Source organism: Nerophis lumbriciformis, linkage group LG01, assembly GCF_033978685.3.
Source record: "Nerophis lumbriciformis linkage group LG01, RoL_Nlum_v2.1, whole genome shotgun sequence".
In the NCBI taxonomy this organism is placed as follows: Eukaryota; Metazoa; Chordata; class Actinopteri; order Syngnathiformes; family Syngnathidae; genus Nerophis; species Nerophis lumbriciformis.
The window spans coordinates 27013889-27036040 of record NC_084548.2 but is presented as its reverse complement, the minus strand read 5'-3'; the positions used below and the strand labels follow the sequence as shown (position 1 = coordinate 27036040).

General features: G+C 43.9%; 1 protein-coding gene across 5 annotated transcripts in view; it reads right to left on the bottom strand.

Moving 5' to 3' along the window:
* LOC133617939 (voltage-gated inwardly rectifying potassium channel KCNH7-like) overlaps window positions 1–22152 on the bottom strand; it is a 129813-nt gene that overhangs the window by 75182 nt on the left and 32479 nt on the right. The gene's annotated exons all lie outside the window — the stretch shown is intronic.

Here is a 22152-nt window from a genome sequence, read left to right as displayed (position 1 = left end):
ATTTCCCAAGGGTCTTTTTTAAGATGACAAATCTACTACTACTAAATTTACTACTACTACGGCTATTGTACGTCTTGTGCCAGCATTGCATTGAGGACACTAGGGTTACCACGTGTTCCAGCTCCCACAATCTTGGCAATGGCAGATTGACTTTGTTTTACATCACACTTACCTCAGTCCAATACTGTGGCTTATGTACAGAAAGACATACTGCTTCTGACATGCATATATATACAGTATATTGAGTAGTATTGTTTCTTAGAAAGGGTTAGTACATTGCTGAATCAGGTATTGAGTATCATGAACCAACAATGTATTCTTCCTTTTCATTAAAAATACAGGGGCATAAAAGACTCATTTTGTTAGCTTAGTTAAAAGCGATAAAAATATTAACTCTTTGGTTGTTTCTGCCACATTCTATTAGTAAACAATAATACTAAAAGGGACTCACCAAACAGCACTGAACAGGGTTATTTAAAGGGTTTTAAGTCTGCTATATTCTTGATTCTTGGGGTATTTTGACCAATCATTTTAGAACACCCTGGAAACTTAATAGAACATCCATCCATTCATCCATCAATTGTCGTATCTAAGTCAAAGCTGTGGGGGCAACAGTCTCAGAAGTAGAAATTTTCATTTAAAGAAATACGAGACATTTGAGTAAAGGACACAGGTTCAAATGCTAAAAAGCTGCCATCATACTGTGTAGTTGCTGTGTGTTGCACTATACTTTTAAAGAATCCCTGGAAAACCTCACAGCTCTTGGTGGAAACTTCCGTGTCTGTAATATCTAAGATTAAGGCTAATGAATCAAGTTTATGGTGAGAAAAAAAACATTATTTTAGTGTTGTATTTTCTGAAAAATAATATGCCTTACTGGATCCTACCAGTTGTTGATTTGATTTGATTTGTAATCAAAGTTAATGAGATATAGACATCTCGAGAATTTCAAAGTAATAATCATGATCATTAGAGGTCCCAATTGATTGCAGGAACAATAGTCTATCTCTATACAGTAGTCACAGGAAAAAATAAGATAGTCTCCAGAAGTCTGGAGACTATCTCCCACAATATGAATGAATTAAAAAACATGTTTTCATGTTTTTCCTATTAAATTCAGTTTACAAAAAAAAGATAACATTTGAGGCGCTGTGGCTTAGCCTAGCGTATAAAATAAAATAAAATAAATCACAAAATAATTCGAGTTATTACTGCAGTCCATTACTGGACTGCAGTAATGTTAGCTAGACTAACGTTACCTAAGCAGAGTCAGTGGCTAACAGTAACGTTAACGTTAGCCTTTTTGTATATGTCTGATAACCTTTAACGGTATCTTGTAGCCTACACCATTACAGAGTTTGCAGGTCTGTCTAATAAACTAGTGCTTGCAAAATGTGAATTAAGATAATGTTAATGTTATCCTATTTCAGATGATGACATTCATGACAGCCAGTGACCAGGGCAGTGTTTGCTCACAGAGCGTTAACCCATTTACCATGGCGAGGTATAACGCAGAGCGCAGCAAGATGAGTGAGGAGGAGAGTAACAACATTACTCGCAAGCTAACGAGAATGATGGTGAAAATTCTCCTCCCCTTCAACTTGGTGAACACAGACGAATACAAGTAGGTTAATAATTGTATTTTGCTGACATGTGATGGAGCAAAAAGTAAACACCATTACTCTGAGAGTTGTTTCAAATGTAAAGTGCTGTACAATACAAATGAATGCAGGATTTTCCCTGCATGTATTTTTCTTAGGTGGCCCACTTAAAGGGGCACTAACAGTCAATATTGATTTATTTTATAAACATTTTTTGGGGGGTAACAACAGTCAATATTTATTTATTTTATTGTATTTTTTTTCTTAAAAAATAAAAGTGAGCTTTTGTCAAACCAAGTATTGTGTGTTTTTTCCATATACAACAACCTATCTGGATTCGTTCGATAAGAGAATCGATGAGGAATCGGTTTGATAAGAGGATTCGATAATGGCATCGAAATCGATAAATTCTTAACAAACATCATCCCTAATGTAGTGTATTTTGTGGCTTTACGCTCCATGGACTTTGTAGAAAAAGTGAAAGACGTAAAACTGGACAAAAATGAAATTACGGTTGTTAGAGCCATATACTCTTTCTGTCTGTCAAGTTCATGATGTCACTAAGGGGTTGGCTCAAGGCCAAATAAAAGTTTACTTGGGGAGGGGCTTTGATCATGCTCAGGTACTGCTGAGTGGAGGCGCAACAGTTTTTGACTGTGCCAGGCTAGTATTTCTTTGCTCCAGTTTATTTACCGTTTTGGCCGCTGTCAGCCACTGTTTGGCGGCCGGCGGCGGAGGAAACGGATCGGCAAAGTGGCGGAGACATTTCTGCAATCAAGCTCTGCATCGACAGCTACGAGTCCCACTGGAGAGCTACAGAGTCGCAGCAGCAGATCATCCCACCGGACCAGACCGCGCACGTGTGTACCGGACCAGACCGCGCGCATGCGTGCCGTGCGTGGAGGAGGACACGGAGCAGCGTTGAACCAGTCCTCCAGCTGTGTGGTATGTTTTAGCCACGCGACCAACATAAAAAACAACGGCCATTGTTAAAATGTGTGCACAAATCCAATGCATTGGTGACTATTTGACTTGACTTGCGCGGGTTGACAAATTTTGACTTTTCCAAATGGAGAAGGAAGGAGCACAAACATGCGCTGACGAACATAAACAGCCACAGGAGGACAACGTGGCTGAACGTAACAATGCTGAGCAAGAGGTTGAGGGAAAAATTGTGTGGTAAAAATGACACCTAAGACTCTAGGTCACAAAATCGAAAGTTTGCAGGGGGAAAGAAAATCAAAGTTGCAAAGACTCTCAATGCTGAAAGAGGGGGTCATTGCAGTTTTAAATGACGAAACACGTTCACATGAGTTAAAGGAGGAATTTACCATGTTTATGGATTTAAAACTTTAGCACTGTTACAAATATGCGCCACACTGTGAACCCACACCAAACAAGAATGACAAACACATTTCGGGAGAACATCCGCACCGTAACACAACATAAACACAACATAACAAATACCCAGAACCCATTGCAGCACTAACTCTTCCGGGACTCTACAATATACACCCCCCGCTACCCCCTAACCAACACCCCCCCACCTCAACCCCACCCCCCGCAACCTCCTCATGCTCTCTCAGGGAGAGCATGTCCCGAATTCTAAACTGCTGTTTTGAGGCATGTTAAAAAAAATAATGCACTTTGTGACTTCAATAATAAATATGGCAGTGCCATGTTGGCATTTTTTTCCATAACTTGAGTTGATTTATTTTGGAAAACCTTGTTACATTGTTTAATGCATCCAGCGGGGCATCACAACAAAATTAGGCAAAATAATGTGTTAATTCCGCGACTGTATGTATCGGTTGGTATCGGTACCGGTTGATATCGGAATTGGTAATTAAGAGTTGGATAATATCGGAATATCGGCAAAAAAGCCATTATCGGACATCTCTAGCTACAACGGTTATGTCATCTCCCTGTTCACCGGTTTTCCAATCCAGGATGCAGTAGGGACTCTGAGGCAACGTTTACTATGAGACCACACCTTAAGGGGTATATCTACAATAAACCCAGAACAGATATGCCCTTTTGTTGGAACTTTGCCTTAATAGGTATTTTCAATTAATGGGAACTTTTTACCGACAAAAAGACGGTTGTGCTATGAGTTCACCTGTAACCAAAATTGTGCCAAACCTTTACATGGAAGACATGGAAAGAAGAGCTCTGTACTCCATCCATCCATCCATTTTCTACCGCTTGTCCCTTTTGGGGGTGGTGCTGGAGCCTTCTCTGCTGCATTCGGGCGGAAGGCGAGGTATACCCTGGACAAGTGGCCACCTCATCACAGGGCCAACACAGATAGACACCTTTAAGGTAAAGTAACATCCATCCATCCATCCATTTTCTACCGCTTGTCCCTTTTGGGGTTACGGGGGGTGCTGGAGCCTTCTCAGCTGCATTCGGGCCGAAGGCGAGGTATACCTGGACAAGTCGCCACCTCATCACAGGGCCAATACAGATAGACACCTTTAAGGTAAAGTAACAGCATCAAGTAATTCGTACAGATTGTCAGAGTTTGTTGGTGACGAACCCCAAGATGCAGAGATGACGGCAGGCATAGACTGAGAACACATGATTTAATTTAACACTATAGCAAAAAACTTACAAAAGGGTACAAACAAAAGGCGCGCACAAGGCGGAGAACAAACTTGGCTATGAACTAAAATAGCACAGAGGCTAACTGTGGACAAGAAACAAAAACACTTACTGTGACACGAAGGAACTATGACATGAGCAGAGTGAACAAAAGTAGACAGAGCTACAACGACAAGTATTATGACAGGTAGTAGTGACAACAAGTATTAGCGACAATGACAATGACAATAATCCAGCACTGACTGGAGGGGAAGGCAGGTTTAAATAGCAGCTGGCTGATTGACACCAGGTGTGGCCAGGTGCAAATCAGCCACAGCTGAGGGGAAGCAGCACTCCGGGAGACAGTCAGGAAATGAAGACAAAATAAAAGCGCTGACAGAAAACTAAGACAAACGCAGAGGAAAAACTAAAACACAGTCAAACTGTCAGGGACAAGCCTGACAGTAGCCCCCCTTCCCATAACGGATACCAGACATTCTAGAAAACCCACCCCCCCCAAAAAAGCAGTCCAAAGTCACGGGAGGGTGGAGGGAGGACAAGGAGGTGGGCCGCCAGGCCAAGTGTCCCCGCAACCAGCGGGGAAGAGTCAGGTGGCGACGGTGAGTTGAACGCCGCTGCAATTGGCGAGGTGGTTGCCCATGAAACGACCACATCTGTGGCCGACAAGAGGTTGGTGGCACCCTCTGCTGGCCCACCGGAGACGCTCGCGGCGCCCTCTGCTGGCCCACCGGAGACGATGGCGGCGCCATCTGCTGGCCCACCGGAGACGATGGCGGCGCCCTCTGCTGGCCCACCGGAGACGATGGCGGCGCCCTCTGCCGGCCCACCGGAGACGATGGCGGCGCCCTCTGCCGGCCCACCGGAGACGATGGCGGCGCCCTCTGCCGGCCCACCGGAGACGATGGCGCCGTCTGTTTCCGACCCACCGGAGACGATGGCGCCGTCTGTTTCCGACCCACCGGAGACGATGGCGCCGTCTGTTTCCGACCCACCGGAGACGATGGCGCCGTCTGTTTCAGACCCACCGGAGACGATGGCGCCGTCTGTTTCAGACCCACCGGAGATGATGGCGCCGTCTGTTTCAGACCCACCGGAGATGATGGCGCCGTCTGTTTCAGACCCACCGGAGATGATGGCGCCGTCTGTTTCAGACCCACCGAAGATGGTGGCGGCGTCTGCTGGCCCACCGGACTGCATGGTGGCGGCGTCTGCTGGCCCACCGGAGTGCATGGTGGCATCTGTTGCAGACCCACTGGGGTGGGAAGTAGCTGTGCCTCCCCAGCTGCACAGCTACTCATAGCCCCCCCCTCAGGGGACGGATCCCAGACGTCACCAGATAGGCCCACAGACGACAGGGGTGGGTGGGAGAGGGCTTGGAATGAGGACGAACTTTTCTTTAATTTAGCCATTAATTCCAAAGCCTTGTTAAGCCTCTCCGCCATGGACATCTCTGCGAGGTTCGAATTTGGCTGGATTAGTATGTCAGAGTTTGTTGGTGACGAACCCCAAGATGCAGAGATGACGGCAGGCATAGAGTGAGAAAACATGATTTAATTTAACACTATAGCAAACAACTTACAAAAGGGTACAAACAAAAGGCGCGCACAAGGCGGAGAACAAACTTGGCTATGAACTAAAACAGCATAGAGGCTAACTGTGGACAAGAAACAAAAACACTTACTGTGACACGAAGGAACTATGACATGAGCAGAGTGAACAAAAGTAGACAGAGCTACAACGACAAGTATTATGACAGGTAGTAGTGACAACAAGTATTAGCGACAATGACAATAATCCAGCACTGACTGGAGGGGAAGGCAGGTTTAAATAGCAGCTGGCTGATTGACACCAGGTGTGGCCAGGTGTCAATCAGCCACAGCTGAGGGGAAGCAGCACTCAGGGAGACAATCAGGAAATGAAGACAAAATAAAAGCGCTGACAGAAAACTAAGACAAACGCAGAGGAAAAACTAAAACACAGTCAAACTGTCAGGGACAAGCCTGACTCAGATAAGAAGATGTCACGTGGGTTAAAATCAGAAGCCAAGAAGTGCAAACCTTCACCTCAGTAGAAAAAAACAAGTTCACACGTGAGGATGTCAGAGACAGCAAGTTGCCTTTTTTGGACTGTGAAGTCCACATTGGAGAGAACATGTCGGGGTTTACTGAAAACCCACACATCTATTATACCTACTTTTTGACTCAAACCACCCACTAGAGCACAAACTGGGTGTTCACAGAACCTTACAACACAGACCTTATTACATTCCCACCAGCCTACAGCCCAAAGAATAAGACTATAAACATTTGAGAAAAGACTTCCAAACCTGTTGTTATACTCCAGCTGGTCGTTTGTGAAAAGTACATCCAGTTCTAGCAGAATAACTAAGGTGACAGATGCAAAAAACATTGTCATTCCATATGTATCAGGTCTATATGAGAAATATTTTTTTAAGGGACACAACATCCCAGTACTAGGCAACACACAGAAACAGCAAATCAATATATCAATATCCTTTATATAACCAGAAAAAAACTAATTGAGATTAAAATGTATTTTCCAAGAGTGACCTGGCCAAGAGGGCAGCAAAAAAGTTACTGAAATATATATAAAAACAACAGAAAACAGGCAACAGTCACACACCACAAATAGAAAATAAATTACTTGCATGTATTGACATTAGGGCTGGGCGATATATCGATATATACGCGATATATCGCGAGTTTGTCTCTGTGCGATATAGAAAATGACTATATCGTGATATTCGAGTATACGTTCTCACGCAGTTGCTTTTAGCTGCGGACATTACACTGCAGGTTCTCCTCGCTCTTTCCTGTCTCTCCTTCTCACAGACAGACAAGCGCAGCTTCTACACATGTCACATACTGTCACATCATACGTCACATACGTATACGCCCTCGCATGAGGTAGCAGCATGGCTAACGTTAGCTGTGATGCTAGCGGTAATACGAGAGAAAGAAGGTGCGGATCTGGTAACAAATGTAGGAATAATTAATTCCCCCAAAAAACAGCAGGGGGTCCATCGTCTGGCGGTGGACTGGACCGCAACCGGACAACCGTAATTTGTCAAATGTGGGGGGAAAGAGTTGCTATAAAAAGTAGCATTACTGCTAATATGTAGCATCATTTGAAAAGTCACCTGGTAAAGTTAATCAATGATTGTCACACACACACTAGCTAGAGAATGAACAGTGCTTACTCCGCATGTCAGTTTCAACATCTCTGTTCGGTGCCACACGCCCACACCATCAAAATGCCGAGGCAAACATTTCAAGATCAACACCGTATGAAAAAAATAGTGATTTTTTTAGTTGTGATTTCTTTCTCTGCATGAAAGTTTTAAAGTAGCATATATTGTGTCTTGACGTGACTAGGATGGCTGAATCCGGGGATCGAACCAGGAACCCTTAGGTTGCTGGCACGGCCCATACCAACTGAGCCACGCCATCAAAACTTTATCACACAAGGTTTTGATGCAAAAAATCATTAGACTTTGTGATTATTTGGGCTACACATTATTGTTTTTATTTTACTTTTTTTTATTTACTTAAGGAGTTGCATCACAAACAAACATTTTACTCATTGGCACCCCACCCTGTCCCAAACAAGCCATACCTGCCAACGTTCATCAGTTCACAGGAGAAGCGATATTGTTCATTAATTGACTTTTCCTTTGGCGTGTGTTTATTACGTAAAAGGTCTAAACTGTGTTGATGTTGCACAAGACCAGTATGTCAAAGTTAAGCCTTCAAGGTCTTAGCATGTGTGGGGAGGGGTGGTTATTAAGTCAGATATTTTCCACGTTATTAGTTTGCTACTTAATTTCCTACCTGGATTAGGAAGGCTACCTGCTAATCTCTTGTTACCCAGATGGCACCGCAGGATGACAGCACACTACTGCATCTGTATTGTTTGCCAAATCAAAATGCAAGGCATCTGTTTCCACACCAGGGCCATGTGGTGGCCATTAGCATTATTTATAATAATGACGCTATTGTCAACACAAAGGACTATTTGCCCTAGAGAAGTGATTCTTAACCTGGGTTAGATCGAACCCTCGGGGTTCGGCGGAGGTCAAGACACACCCGACTCATCATGTAAATAAAAACTTCTCCCTATCAGCGTATTACGGATACGGCAACAGCAGAAGTAAGACTGATTTGCAGGTGTGTAATTTGTTGTGAGTTTATGCAGTGTGTTGGTTTTGTTGTTTGAACAAGGTGATGTTCATGCACAGTTCATTCTGTGCACCGGTAATAAAAGGTAACACTTTAGTATGGGGAACATATTCACCATTAATTAGTTGCTTATTAACATGCAAATTAGTAACATATTGGCTCTTATTTAATCATTATTAAGTACTTATTAATGCCTTATTCGGCATGGCCTTATTATAACCCTAACCCTGGCCCTAACCCTCTAACCCTAACCCTAACCAAATAACTCTTTGTTACTTAGAATATGTTCCCCATACTAAAGTGTTACTAAAAACATAACTTTGTCTTGAATTTGAAAAGAAAAAACATTTTATTTTTCACTAAAGAAGGGTTCGGTGAATGCGCATATGAAACTGGTGGGGTTCGGTACCTCCAACAAGGTTAAGAACCACTGCCCTAGAGTTAAAGCAGAATAAGGAATACCCTTAAATGGTCTGACATTTGATGTCACATAATAAGGGTCTAATGTATTTTTCAGGTGATCTATTCATCTCGGCCAAACTTGCTTTATTTCTCGTAACATTTTGACAATATACTAATGTAACATCTTCTTTATTTAAAGACATTGTGATCCTAGTCATAAAATACATTTGTAAGACATCACAGGTAGGGTTGCAAAAGGGTCGAAAGTTTCTGGTAAATTTCCGGAAACTTTCCAGAAATTTTTACCACGGGAAGTTAAACTCGGGAAGTTTGGAAATATTGACAATTTTTTGATTATTCAAAGTTGGACACCGTCCATGGGAATTAATGGGGAATTACAATAATTATATATTATTGGGCACCTGTCTATATGCTGCTGCATCTTTGTGGCATTTTTGACGTAGGTCTTTGCACAGTATTTGCAAATGTACACAGCGGTGCCGCCTACATTGGTTGGGATGAAATGTCTCCACACATCACATGGTGTACATGGCATTATTCTGTTTGTATTTATTTATTCTTGTAAAACACTAATGCAATGTCACACACTGATATAAATAATCAGCTAAACAACTGGAGTAGTCTTTAAAAACATTTTACTGATGGACAAATGAATAGAAATAGGCCAAATTAATAAATGAACACTCAATCAGCATGCTAAATCAAACTATAACCTACATTCTTGTATGGCAACAGAATGGCTAGCAGAACAGAAGGCAGAGGAATCTACACAATTTCATTTAGTATTTGCTACAAAAAAGGTAAATTCGGATCGCTAACGTTGTTAGCATAAATTAATGGGAATTATAATAGAGAAAATTAGCATTACGGCTAACGGATAAATATGTTCAGTTCATTACGCGTGGCGCAGTGGAAGAGTGGCCGTGCGCGACCCGAGGGTCCCTGGTTCAATCCCCACCTAGTACCAACCTCGTCATGTCCGTTGTGTCCTGAGCAAGACACTTCACCCTTGCTCCTGATGGGTGCTGGTAGCGCCTTGCATGGCAGCTCCCTCCATCAGTGTGTGAATGTGTGTGTGAATGGGTAAATGTGGAAGTAGTGTCAAAGCGCTTTGAGTACCTTGAAGGTAGAAAAGCGCTATACAAGTACAACCCATTTATCATTTATTTATCATTATGAGACTGTGTGTTACGCTGGCGAGGCATTGTGATGCCGGAGGTCGTCTTTTCAAGATGCAGAGGGATGTCAGGAAGCGGCTTCCTGGTGAGAATAAATTATGTATTCTAGTTGCAGAACAAAATATGCTGCGCGGTGCCCACGGCACGGAAAACAAAAGGGTAGCCAAAAGATGCAGACTATGAGCGTAACCAAGAGCGAAACCTGTTGCATGGGAGCAAACAAGACCACCAGCTATCATTCACTGACCTCTGAGAGAGTTGCATGCAGGCCCCTGATTGCTGCTTGCGCAGCCGGACAGCTCGAGGTCGCTGAGACGACGATGAGGGCGAGGAAGGAGCAGGAGTCGTCGGCGTGTAAGCTGGAGCAGGAGGCGTCGTCGTCGCCGTGGGAGCCGGAGCAGGAGGTGTCGTCGTCGCCGTTGGAGCCGGCGTCGTCGTCGCCGTGGGAGCCGGAGGCGGAGGCATCGTCGTCGCCGCCGTGGAAGCAAGAGATGTTGTCGTCGCCATGGAAGCTGGTGCTGGTACGGAAACCAGCCTGGAAGCTGGTGTTGGTGCGGAAACCAGCCTGGGAGCTGGTGCTGGTGCGGAAACCAGCCTGGGAACAGGTGCTGGTGCAGAAACCAGCCTGGGAGCAGGTGCTGGTGCGGAAACCAGCCTGGGAGCAGGTGCTGGCGCGTAAGCCAGCCTGGGAGCAGGTGCTGATGCGGAAACCAGCCTAGGGGCAGGTGCTGGTGCGGAAACCAACCTAGGGGCAGGTACGGGTGCGGAAACCAGTCTTGGAGCTGGTGCTGGTGCGGAAACCAGCCTAGGGACAGGTGCTGGTGCGGAAACTAGTCTTGGAGCTGGTGCTGGTCGTGCTGCTGCGACAGGTGCTGGTGGAGGTGGCCTAGCTAGGTGTTGCGGCTTGGCAGGCCGAAAGACCGGTGGTGGCGGCCGGACCGGAGGTTGCGGATTAGCATGCCGAAAGACCGGTGGTGGCGGCCGGGCTGGAGGTTGCGGCTTAGCAGGCCGAAAGACCGGTGGGGGCGGCCGGGCCGGAGGTTGTGGCTTAGCACGCCGAAGGACTGGTGGCGGGGGCGTAGGCCGGGCCGAAGGTTGCTGCCTGGCTGGGCGCAGCTGTGCCCTCCCACTAGCAAAGCACCCAGCACTAACCTCAAGAAGCAGATCCCAGACACGTTCTGTGCAGTCTGGAACAGTCTTTAGGGGTGGGCGGGGGGAGGTGGGGAAGGATAAACTCCTCCCCTTTTGATGTCCAAAATGTCTATTATACTCCCCAATATGGGACTGTCGAGGAGAGTCGTCAAAAGCCTCAATAGCAGGCGGAGTGTCCTCTGCCGCTTGGGATTGTTCCTCCAGTTTTAGTTCAATAAGAACCTTGCGGTACCACTCATCCACCCAAGCAGGACTGTACTTTTCAAGGTATGTCCCAGAAGATGACTGGGCTGGAACAGGAAGTGGAGAAGGCTGAGCAGCATGTGGCACAGCAGACAGAGGAGGCGGAGCCGGGTTTGGAGCAACAGCAGGCAGAGAAGGTTTTGCAGGTCGTGGCAGTTTGGCTGGCAGGAACTGAGCCACCCCTGTAATGGACTGTAGGGACGACCAGGAGGGAAAAAACAGAGGAGTGGGCGGAGCTTGAGCCATAGGGGGTGGGGAAAAAGTAACTGAGGGTGGAGCTTGAAAGTCAGAAGGTGACTGGGACTGACTAGACCTAGATTTAACAAAAATGTCCTGATAATGTTTAATTATCAAATTAAAGTCATTTGGAAGTGGCTGACAGCAAGAATGAACAGAATTTAAAAAAATGTCCTTGTCTATGACGTCATCAAAAGTGGACGTGGGCGGGTCATCAGAGTGCGCGTCATCAGGGGGCGCCAACGGGATGACGTCACTATAGCTGCAGTCCCAGTGATTGACAGGCCAGTCGGAGAAATCGTTGGAATAGTGGTCATTATAATTACCAAACATCTGAGGGGAATCCTGGGCGGCTTGTAGCTGGCTGTGTTCCGGAGGGAAAAATTGCGGGATTGGCGCGTCTTTGGCGCGTCTTTGGCGCGTCGTTGCCGCGCGCCGAAGCCTTCTTGAGTGACTTCCGCTTTCGCTGACGCGTTCGGGCTGGCTGGGGGCGGACATCCCCGGGCCAGATGGAGTCGATTTGGACCAACGAACCATTAGGCCCCCGTAGTAAGTCTTCGCACTCCAAAGGGGAATACCAGAGTATATCTCTCTCCATGCCCTTTAAGACCAGTCACGTCCCGTAGCCGGGATCCTCCACGCCCTCTTCGAAAAGACTGTTTGCTGGTGGTCTTCTGTTACGCCGGCGAGGCATCGTGATGCCGGAGGTCGTCTTTTCAAGATGCAGAGGAATGTCAGGAAGCGGCTTCCAGGTGAGAATAAATTATTTATTCTAGTTGCAGAACAAAATATGCTGCGCGGTGCCCACGGCACGGAAAACAAAAGGGTAGCCAAAAGATGCTAGTATCAAAATGCAGACTATGAGCGTAACCAAGAGCGTAACTTGTTGCATGGGAGCAAACAAGACCACCAGGCCGAGTGAGGCCAGGACGTAAACTAAATAGTCCTCTGATTAGTGCCCAGGCAACAGGTGCGCGTCCCGAACACTAACCAGAGGCAGGTGACTGTAATCTGCCGTCATGGCAACTGAGACACACAAACTCAACAGGTACTGAGAACACAAGTGAACCGAAAACATAAACAGACTATGATCCGGGCAGCGGATCATAACACTGTGGTTGTACATAAACCTAACTAGCTAGAGATATTGGCCCCAAAATCATTTAACAAGTACAGGAACAGCTAGCTAGCTTGAGTGGAAGTCTGCTGGAGTAGTCTACAGTCATACAGTAACAAGCAATTACGCCTCTATTAAACTTAAATACCATAGATCAAATATATTTACCCCAGTAATATCATCAAAATGTACCTGATTGGATTAAGTCCTTGGGCTCAAATACTAGTGTGGCCTAAATAGCCCTGCTGTAGTGTGTAGCATGGTGGGAATTATCTGTGCATGTGATGGAAGAATGCACTGCACATGTGAGGGAGGAATGCACTGTGCAGGGTTGAAATTCTACTGAATATATATATATATATATATATATATATATATATATATATATATATATACATATATATATATATATATATATAAGGGATGTCCCGATCCAGGTTTTTGCACTTCCGATCCGATACCGATATTGTTTTTGCACTTCCGATCCGATACCGATACTGACCGATACTGGCCTATCCGAGCATGTATTAAAGTTTAAAGTTATTTAGCCTACTTAGTTGTCAGAATCATGTTGAAAAGGGTTTTAGTACTCTTGATAACAACTAGCCAGCTGAAATAGGTGAGTTTGAATAATACACAATGGTTGGTAACAAGAAACTGACCTGTTTATTCAAAGATAAACACAAAATAGACAAAATTAGACATGACAAACAGAAATGGCATCATTGAACTACGGCCGGGCGATATGGCCTTTTTTTAATATCGCGATATTTTAAGGCCATATCGCGATACACAATATATATCTCGATATTTTGCCTTAGCCTTGAATGAACACTTGATGCATAGAATCACAGCAGTATGCTGACTCTATGTGTCTACATTAAAACATTCTTCTTCATACTGCATTAATATATGCTACTTTTAAATTTTCATGCAGAGAAGGAAATCACAACTAAAAAAAAAATCACTATTTTTTTCATACGGTGTTCATCTGGAAATATTTGCCTCGGCATTTTGATGGTGTGGGCATGTGGCACCGAACGGAGATAAGCGTCTCGACAGACGTTACAATATTTGAACAATGATGACGACAAATGTTTTCTCTGTCGTGTCCGTGTGTCGAAAATTGTTATGCGTTTATTTTTTTATTTGATTTTGTGCGTGGCATAGATTTGCCGTGCGCAGAGGACGCTTGAGCAGTGCGCAATTGCACAGGCGCGCACCTTAGCGGCTGCGCTAGCATCACAGCTAACGTTAGCCATGCCGCTACCTCTCTGCTCGGGGAGGGCGTATACGTATGTGACGTATGACGTGACAGTATGTGACGTGTGTAAGAAGGTGCGCTTGTTGTCTGTGAGGAGACACAGGAAAGAGTGAGAAGAGCCTGTCGTGTAATACCAGCAGTTAAAAGCAACTGCGTGACAATCCACAGACCTGTGGATGTGTTGAAGGTGTGCTGGAAAATGCGGAATGGAAATTAGGGAGCAGCAGAAAAGTGGAATGTATTATTTAAATCGGTGCGTTGGAAAACCGTTGTTGTTTTTTTAAACTGGATCTGGATCGGCATTTTCCCATGCCTTGCCGATACGCATTTTTTTGGCAAATATCGGCGGCGGATATCCCTAATATATACATATATATACACACATATATATATATATATATATAATTATATCAGGTTGTTTTAGCCAATAATCATGCTGCAAGATCTAGCATGTTGCATTCAATGTTTATTCCCATTAATTTCCCATTAATTCCCGTTAATTCTCGTTAATTCCCATATATTACCGTTAATTCCCATGTAAAGTTTCCAACTTTGAATATTCCCGAAATTTTGCAACCCTAATCACAGGTTTAGAAGTTAAATTAAATTACAAGTTTATTAATGTATAGTTGGTAATAATTACTGTTTTGAAAACCTGCTATTTTGGTTGTACTTGGGGCTTCTCTTTTTGATACATTACAACAACGGTATGAGCAAAGCTCGACAAAAAAGATGTATCATGGCGTCTGCAGTAATGCAGTTGTTTCGGTTGTAACGGTACATGTGTACGGTGACGTCACGTTTGTAAGCCTACTCGCCCCTGCTGCTGCTGTTCTCTGCTCAAAAAACTAAGTACTATCTCTCTAAATGAGTGCTTCTAAACTAACCAAAACTTTGTGCTGAAAACAAAGTTTTGTGGCACTTGTGCAATGACAATAAAGACCTATCTGTCTATCTAGATGTTTTACAGTTTTCTTTATTCATTCTCCAACACATTTAGTAGTCTTATAAAACTTACAAAGCAGCCACACAAGGACCAAAATTGTTCAATCTTTATATAAACATTTGTAAAGTTACAAAGAACTTAAAGTTAGTATTATTTGCAGATGATACAGGAGAGAAAACTCAGAAGCTAATAACAGTAGAAAAGAACAAATTAAAAATATGGTTTGACAAAAACAGACTATCTTTGAATCTCAGTAAAACTAAAATAATGCTTACGGGAACAGTAGAAGGGAAAGTCAAACACAAATACAAATAGAGTAGACATTGAAAGGGTAAAATAAAACACATTTGTGGGTGTAATAAGAGATGATACAATGAACTGGAAACCTCATGTAAAAAATATACAACATAAAGTAGCAAGAAACACGCCAATAATGAGTAAAGCACAATATGATTTGGACCAAAAATCACTCCATATTCTCTACTGCTCGCCATATCTGTGTGATTGCATAGAAATATGGGGAAACCACTGCAAATGTGAGCTTCATTCACTGACAGTGTTACAAAGATTAGTTAGAATAATACATAATGTTGGATTTAAAGAATATACAAACCATTTATTTATCGAATCAAAAATATTGAAATTTAACGATTTGGTCCATTTGCAAATAGCTAAAATTATGTACATAGCAAACTATAACCTGCTCCTAAGAATGTATTCTTAGGAGCAATTCTTAACAAAAAAGGAGACGGACGAAAATCATGGAGGAAAATCAAATTTAAAACATGTGTAAGCATGTACAACACTCGAGACCTTTAGCATATCTGTATGTGGAATTCAATTATGGAATGGATTACACAAGGAAATCAAACAAAGCACCAATATGATTCAGTTTAAAAGGCTGTTCAAACTACAAGTGTTCACAAAGTACAAAGAAGAACAATTATGATGAACATCTTGAAACCTTTTTAAAATGAGATAATGATTATGTATTTAATATTTGTTTACTTACTTATGGTATATTTATTTATTCATTTATTATTTATTTATTCACTGTTCTGTTACAAACAGAGAACAAGGAAATGGGATAAAATTGCTATGATATGAAAAGGGGTAGGATTAAATAAGCTCTGCTTCTTCCTACTCCTTTTCGGACGTTGCTGTAATGAAACAACTGGAAATATGTGATGCATTACGTTATATTGTATGCATGTTCGAAATAAACTGAAACTGAACTGAACTGAATTCTCTGTTTCACCGCCTCACTTTCAGCTAGCTAGCTGCTAAGCTAACAAAGCTAAGATAGTCCCGATCCGAAGCTACTGTGCTCTGAAGACAGCAAGAACTCGACTCGGTGAAAGAAACAACAGAGTCTGGTTGCTCCGCTCCTGGTACTTGTTCCTGCTGCTCACAGTTCAAAGTTAAGTGCTACCTTTCTATCTGTGGGCTTCAAATTGTTTTTACAGCTTCCTTTATTCCTTCTCCAACACATTAAGTAGTCTTATCGAACTTACAAAGCACCCACTCTCTGTTTCACCGCTTCACTTTCAGCGAACTAGCTACTAAACTAGTGAATCTAAGCAAGTCCCGGTCCGAAGCTAGTGTGCTCTGATGACAGCAGGAACTCAACTCGGTGAATATGGCTTCCTGTACTTCGTGCACCTTTCTCATGTATAGGTTGGCTCTACTCGAGGGCCGTGTCTGCCAGTTAGAGCAAATAACTTTGTAACTTTGGACACTGCGTACACGTTTGCTAGCATTTCCTGTAGCGAGCTGACTAGCCCAGTTTGTAGCAGCCCTAAGCGGCTTACAAGCGCTGGTGAACCGGTTAGGACCCATTATAGATTTAGCCCTTTAGCTAGTCCAACACCCAGTCTACTGGACACCACACCTTAGTCATAGGGGACTCTATCACCCGGAAAATACAGCTTAGTAAATTAAGTGTATTCCCGCGGCCCAAGTACCCTACATTGAAGCTAATTTTACAGAGCTGACTTGCAACAGGACTAGCAAACATGTACGACAGGCTAATCGCACAACTAGCTACGCGAACATAGTTGTACATGTCAGCTCCAATGACACTAGAATGAGACAGTCAGAGATTACAAAGAGGAACATAGGTAGAACGTTTCATCTCATCAGAAAGATGGCTTGGCATTGAGTCCTTATCTCGGGGCCCCTGCCTGCGAGAGGCAATGATGACAGGTATAGCAGATTAGTCTCGCTTAACAAGTGGCTAGCTAGTTTTTGTAGTGAACAGGGACTAATGTTTATTGATAATTGGCCCTCTTTTTGGGGCGAACCGGGCTTGCTGAGGAAGGACGGCCTTCACCCTAACCGGGGAAGGGGCCATCACGAGAGCAAACTCGGACACAGGCAATTACAGCGCCTGTTAGCCCGGGTGAGTTAGTTAAGCTAGAACTAACCAGCGTCAGGCTGGAAAATTCTTGCACACATAGCATTTCTCGTAGCATAATACATAACTCACATAATGTTTTTTCTTTAGTGACTGTGCCACAGGGGACGCACGGTCGAACAGGGGTTAGTGCATGTGCTTCACAATACGAAGGTCTTGGGTTCGATCCCGGGGTCTTTCTGTGTAGAGTTTGCATGTTTGACTGGGTGGGTTCCCTCCGGGTACTCCGGCTTCCTCCCACCTCCAAAGACATGCACCTTGAGGTAAGCTGATTGGCAACACTAAATTGGCCAGAGTGTGTGAATGTGAGTTTGAATGTTGTCTGTCTTTCTGTGTTGGCCCTGTGATGCGACTTGTCCAGGGTGTACCCTGTCTTCCGCCCAAATGGAGTTGAGAAAGGTTCCAGCAACCCCCGCAACCCCGAAAGGGACAAGCGGTAGAAAATGGATGGATGGATGAAAAAGATGGATGGTTGGACTGTGCCACAGGTAGACATGCATTCTACTGAGATGGCAACCTATGAAGCGTTAAATCTTGCGCAGCATTAAGCAAATAATCTCAAGATTCTCAAGATTCCCACCACATCAATCCATAAATGTGATCAAAATTATTTAGGGCGCACTACGCGAAACAGATGTAATGTTATTAATATCAGTACTACGGGTACCATGGACAAAAATGCCTCAAAACAGCCCACTACATATGATATGGGCTTTTTTGTTGGGGGGGGGGCGTGGCAAAGTTGGGAGAGTGGCCGCGCCAGCAATCTGAGGGTTAGTGGTTCAATCCCCACCTTCTACCATCCTAGTCACGGCCGTTGTGTCCTTGAGCAAGACACTTCACCCTTGCTCCTGATGGGTCCTGGTTAGCGCCTTGCATGGCGGCTCCCGCCATCAGTGTGTGAATGTGTGTGTGAATGGGTGAATGTGGAAATAGTCTCAAAGCACTTTGAGTTCCTTGAAAAAAAAAAGAAGGTAGAAAAGCGCTATAAGTATAACCATTTACCATTTACCATTTTAAACAAATGTTTTTAATTTTTAGCTCAATGCCTTCATGATGGCTTGTATGTTGTATGTATTTTATGTATTTGTACCTTGTTTTACTGTTGTACCTTATTTTTACTGTTGTACCTCGTTTTTACTGTTATACCTTGTTTTTTTTTTACTGTTGTACCTCGTTTTACTGTTGAACCTTGTTTTTAATGACTACTGCTGCAAACCAAATTGCCCCTCGGGGACAATAAAGATTTTCTAAGTCTAAGTCTAAGATCATTGTCTCCCAAAGAATTATTAGTTAAGTAGGTCATTAGAGACCACAATCTTAACGTCAGTCACTATGTTTCCATGCTCTAAATTAGTCTGATTTCTCAAATAGTTTGTTTTTTTGTATTTTCACACAAACATTTGAAGTCCAAGTGTCTATGCACTCTCTTTAATGCGACTATTGGTCATACGCCATGTGCCTCCCGTACACTTGGAGGCGCCATTTCTTTTTGGCACGGTTAAATTAATTTATTTTTCGGTTGACCTATGACATCACCCTAGCCATTTGCGGATCCTTACAACTTGTTTAAACTGATGTCTGCTGTAATATTGGCACATATTACAAATATTATGTCTGTAATGGCTATGCTGGTGTTAAATAGCAGACAGGATCAAGAAATGATGTTGGATTGCGCTACGAACATGGCGCTACCACAAATAATGTATCTGGGCGGATGGGTTGGATGCAATGAAAGACCGGCGGAAGAGTTTTTTCAAAGGAATATTCGGACGAAAATCAAGTAAACAAAACTTTTGAATGTCTTAAAGCGTATCCAAAAGGCTTTGTGGATTGATGGAAGAGTTTTAAATCCAAAGGAAAAGACCTTTTGTGCCCCGACTGATAGCCAGAGGAAGGTTGCTATTGTTCTGGACTATCTTGCCAGTTGTGCGGAAAGTGAATCAGTTGGCTTGCACAAATGCAGCGGGAAGAGGTTTGTGTACGCTTTATTATTCGCCTTTAATATACCTGCTTCATTATCTTTCATCTCATTCGTAATTTGTTCGGGAGTCCGAATTAAGCTGGCATTCTAGATTTCGTTAGCTACCTTCTTATAGAAATCTATGTTTCTTTTTTTCTAACATCGATGCACTTCAAAATGTTTTGTTCTTTAAATTTGTGAAGCAAATTAACCGTCTCTTCTTCATTACAATTGTTGGTATGTTTTTTTTGTTTTGTTTTGTTTTTTAATGGTATCTGCTTCCGGGTTGTATCCCACGCGTTGAGACTGGCGCACACGTGATACTAAGGGTCCTCCCCCTCCCCAAACCGCCCTTGAGAGATCTGGTTTCCAATCGCATAATACAGGTGTGTTAGTCCGAGTTTTCAAAAAACAAACACGATCTGGTTAAGCTCCTTGGTGGCAAGGCCCCGGGGATGGATGAGATCCGCCCGGAGTTCCTTAAGGCTCTGGATGCTGTGGAGCTGTCTTGGTTGACAAGACTCTGCAACATTGCGTGGACATCGGGGGTGGTACCTCTGGATTGGCAGACCGGGGTGGTGGTTCCTCTCTTTAAGAAGGGGAACTATCGTGGGATCGCACTCCTCAGCCTTCCCGGTAAGTTCTCTCCAAGTGTACTGGAGAGGAAGCCCGACAGTGGAACCTCGGATTCAGGAGGAACAGTGTTGTTTTCGTCCTGGTCGTGAAACTGTGGACCAACTCTATACTCTCAGCAAGGTCCAAGAGGGTGCATGGGAGTTTGCCCAACCAGTCTACATGTGCTATGTGGATTTGGAGAAGGTATTCGACCGTGTCCCTCGGGAAGTCCTGTTGGGAGTGCCAGAAAGTATGAGGCATCGGACTGTCTGTTTGTGGCGGTCCGCTCCCTGTATGATCAGTGTCAGAGCTTGGTCTGCATTGCCGGCAGTAAGTCGGACCCGTTTCCAGTGAGGGTTGGACTCTGCCAAGGCTGCCCTTTGTCACTGATTTTGATCATAGCTTTTATGGACAGTATTTCTAGGCACAGTCAGGGCGTTGAGGGAATCCGGTTTTGTGGCTGCAGGATTAGGTCTCTGCTTTTTGCAGATGATGTGATCCTGACGGTTTTATCTGGCCAGGATCTTCAGCTCTCACTGGATCGGTTCTCAGTCGAGTGTGAAGCGACTGGGACGAGAATCAGCACCTCCAAGTCTAAATCCATGGTTCTCACCCAGAAAAGGGTGGCTGGCCATCTCCAGGTTGGGGGAAGAGATCTTGCCCCAAGTGGAGGAATTTAAGTACCTCGGAGTCTGGTTCACGAGTGAGGGAAGAGTGGATCGCGAGATCAACAGACGTATTGGTGCGGTGTCTTCAGTAATGCGGACGCTGTATCGATCCGTTGTGGTGAAGAAGAAGCTGAGCCGGAAAGCAAAGTTTTTGCAAAGACAAGTTTTTGCCTCGGCGACCGCTGAAGCCACACACTGCTTGGCCTGTCGGTACCTGTCCACTGCCTCTGGAGTCCTGTGAGCCAAAATGACCCGATAGAACTCTTTCTTCAGCTTGATGGCATTCCTCACCGCTGATGTCCACCAGCGGGTTCTAGGATTACCGCCACGACACGCACCAACCACCTTGCGGCCACCGCTCCAATCGGCCGACGTTTCCAGCAGACCCTCTCAATGCGTTTGGGCCTGCCAGGTCTGTTCGGCATCCTCCCCACCAAAAAAAGCACCGCCCCTCTCTTCACACGAGTGTCCAAAACATGAGACCGCAAATTCAATGACACAACTACAAAGTCGATGATGGAACTGCGGCCTAAGGTGTCCTGGTGTCAAGTGCACATATGGACACCCTTATGTTTGAACATTGTGTTCGTTATGGACAATCTGTGACGAGCACAAAAGTCCAATAACAAAATACAATCTCTCTATTTTTGAAGAAATACCATTAGAGGAACTCCTGCGACTCGTGAATAGGACAAAACAAACATCATGTTTACTTGACCCACTTCCTGGAAATTTTTTCAAGTAGCTGTTTGTAATATTAGGACTATCAGTGCTATATATTATTAACTTATCACTTTCCTCCGGTAATGTCTACCGAGCATTCAAAACAGCGATTATTCATCCTCTGCTCAAAAGACCTAACCTCGATTCTGACCTCATGGTAAACTACCAGCAAGTGTCCCACCTTCCCTTTATCTCGAAAATCCTTGAAAAATGTTTTTGCACAGCAGCTAAATGAACACTTAGCGTCTAACAATCTCTATGAACCCTATCAGTCTGGTTTTAGGGCAAATCACTCTACTGAGACGGCCCTCGCAAAAGTTACTAATGATCTAATGCGAACTATGGATGCTGTTGCATCATTTGTGTCGCTACTACTTGATCTCAGCGCTGTTTTCGATTCCGTGGATCATAACATTCTACAAACCCCGTTTCCATATGAGTTGGGAAATTGTGTTAGATGTAAATATAAACGGAATTACAATGATTTGCAAATCCTTTTCAACCCATATTCAATTGAATGCACTACAAAGACAAGATATTTGATGTTCAAACTCATAAACTTTATTTATTTTTTGCAAATAATAATTAACTTAGAATTTCATGGCTGCAACACGTGCCAAAGTAGTTGGGAAAGGGCATGTTCACCACTGTGTTACATGGCCTTTCCTTTTAACAACACTCAGTAAACGTTTGGGAACTGAGGAGACACATTTTTTAAGCTTCTTAGGTGGAATTCTTTCCCATTCTTGCTTGATGTACAGCTTAAGTTGTTCAACAGTCCAGGATTCTCCGTTGTGGTAATT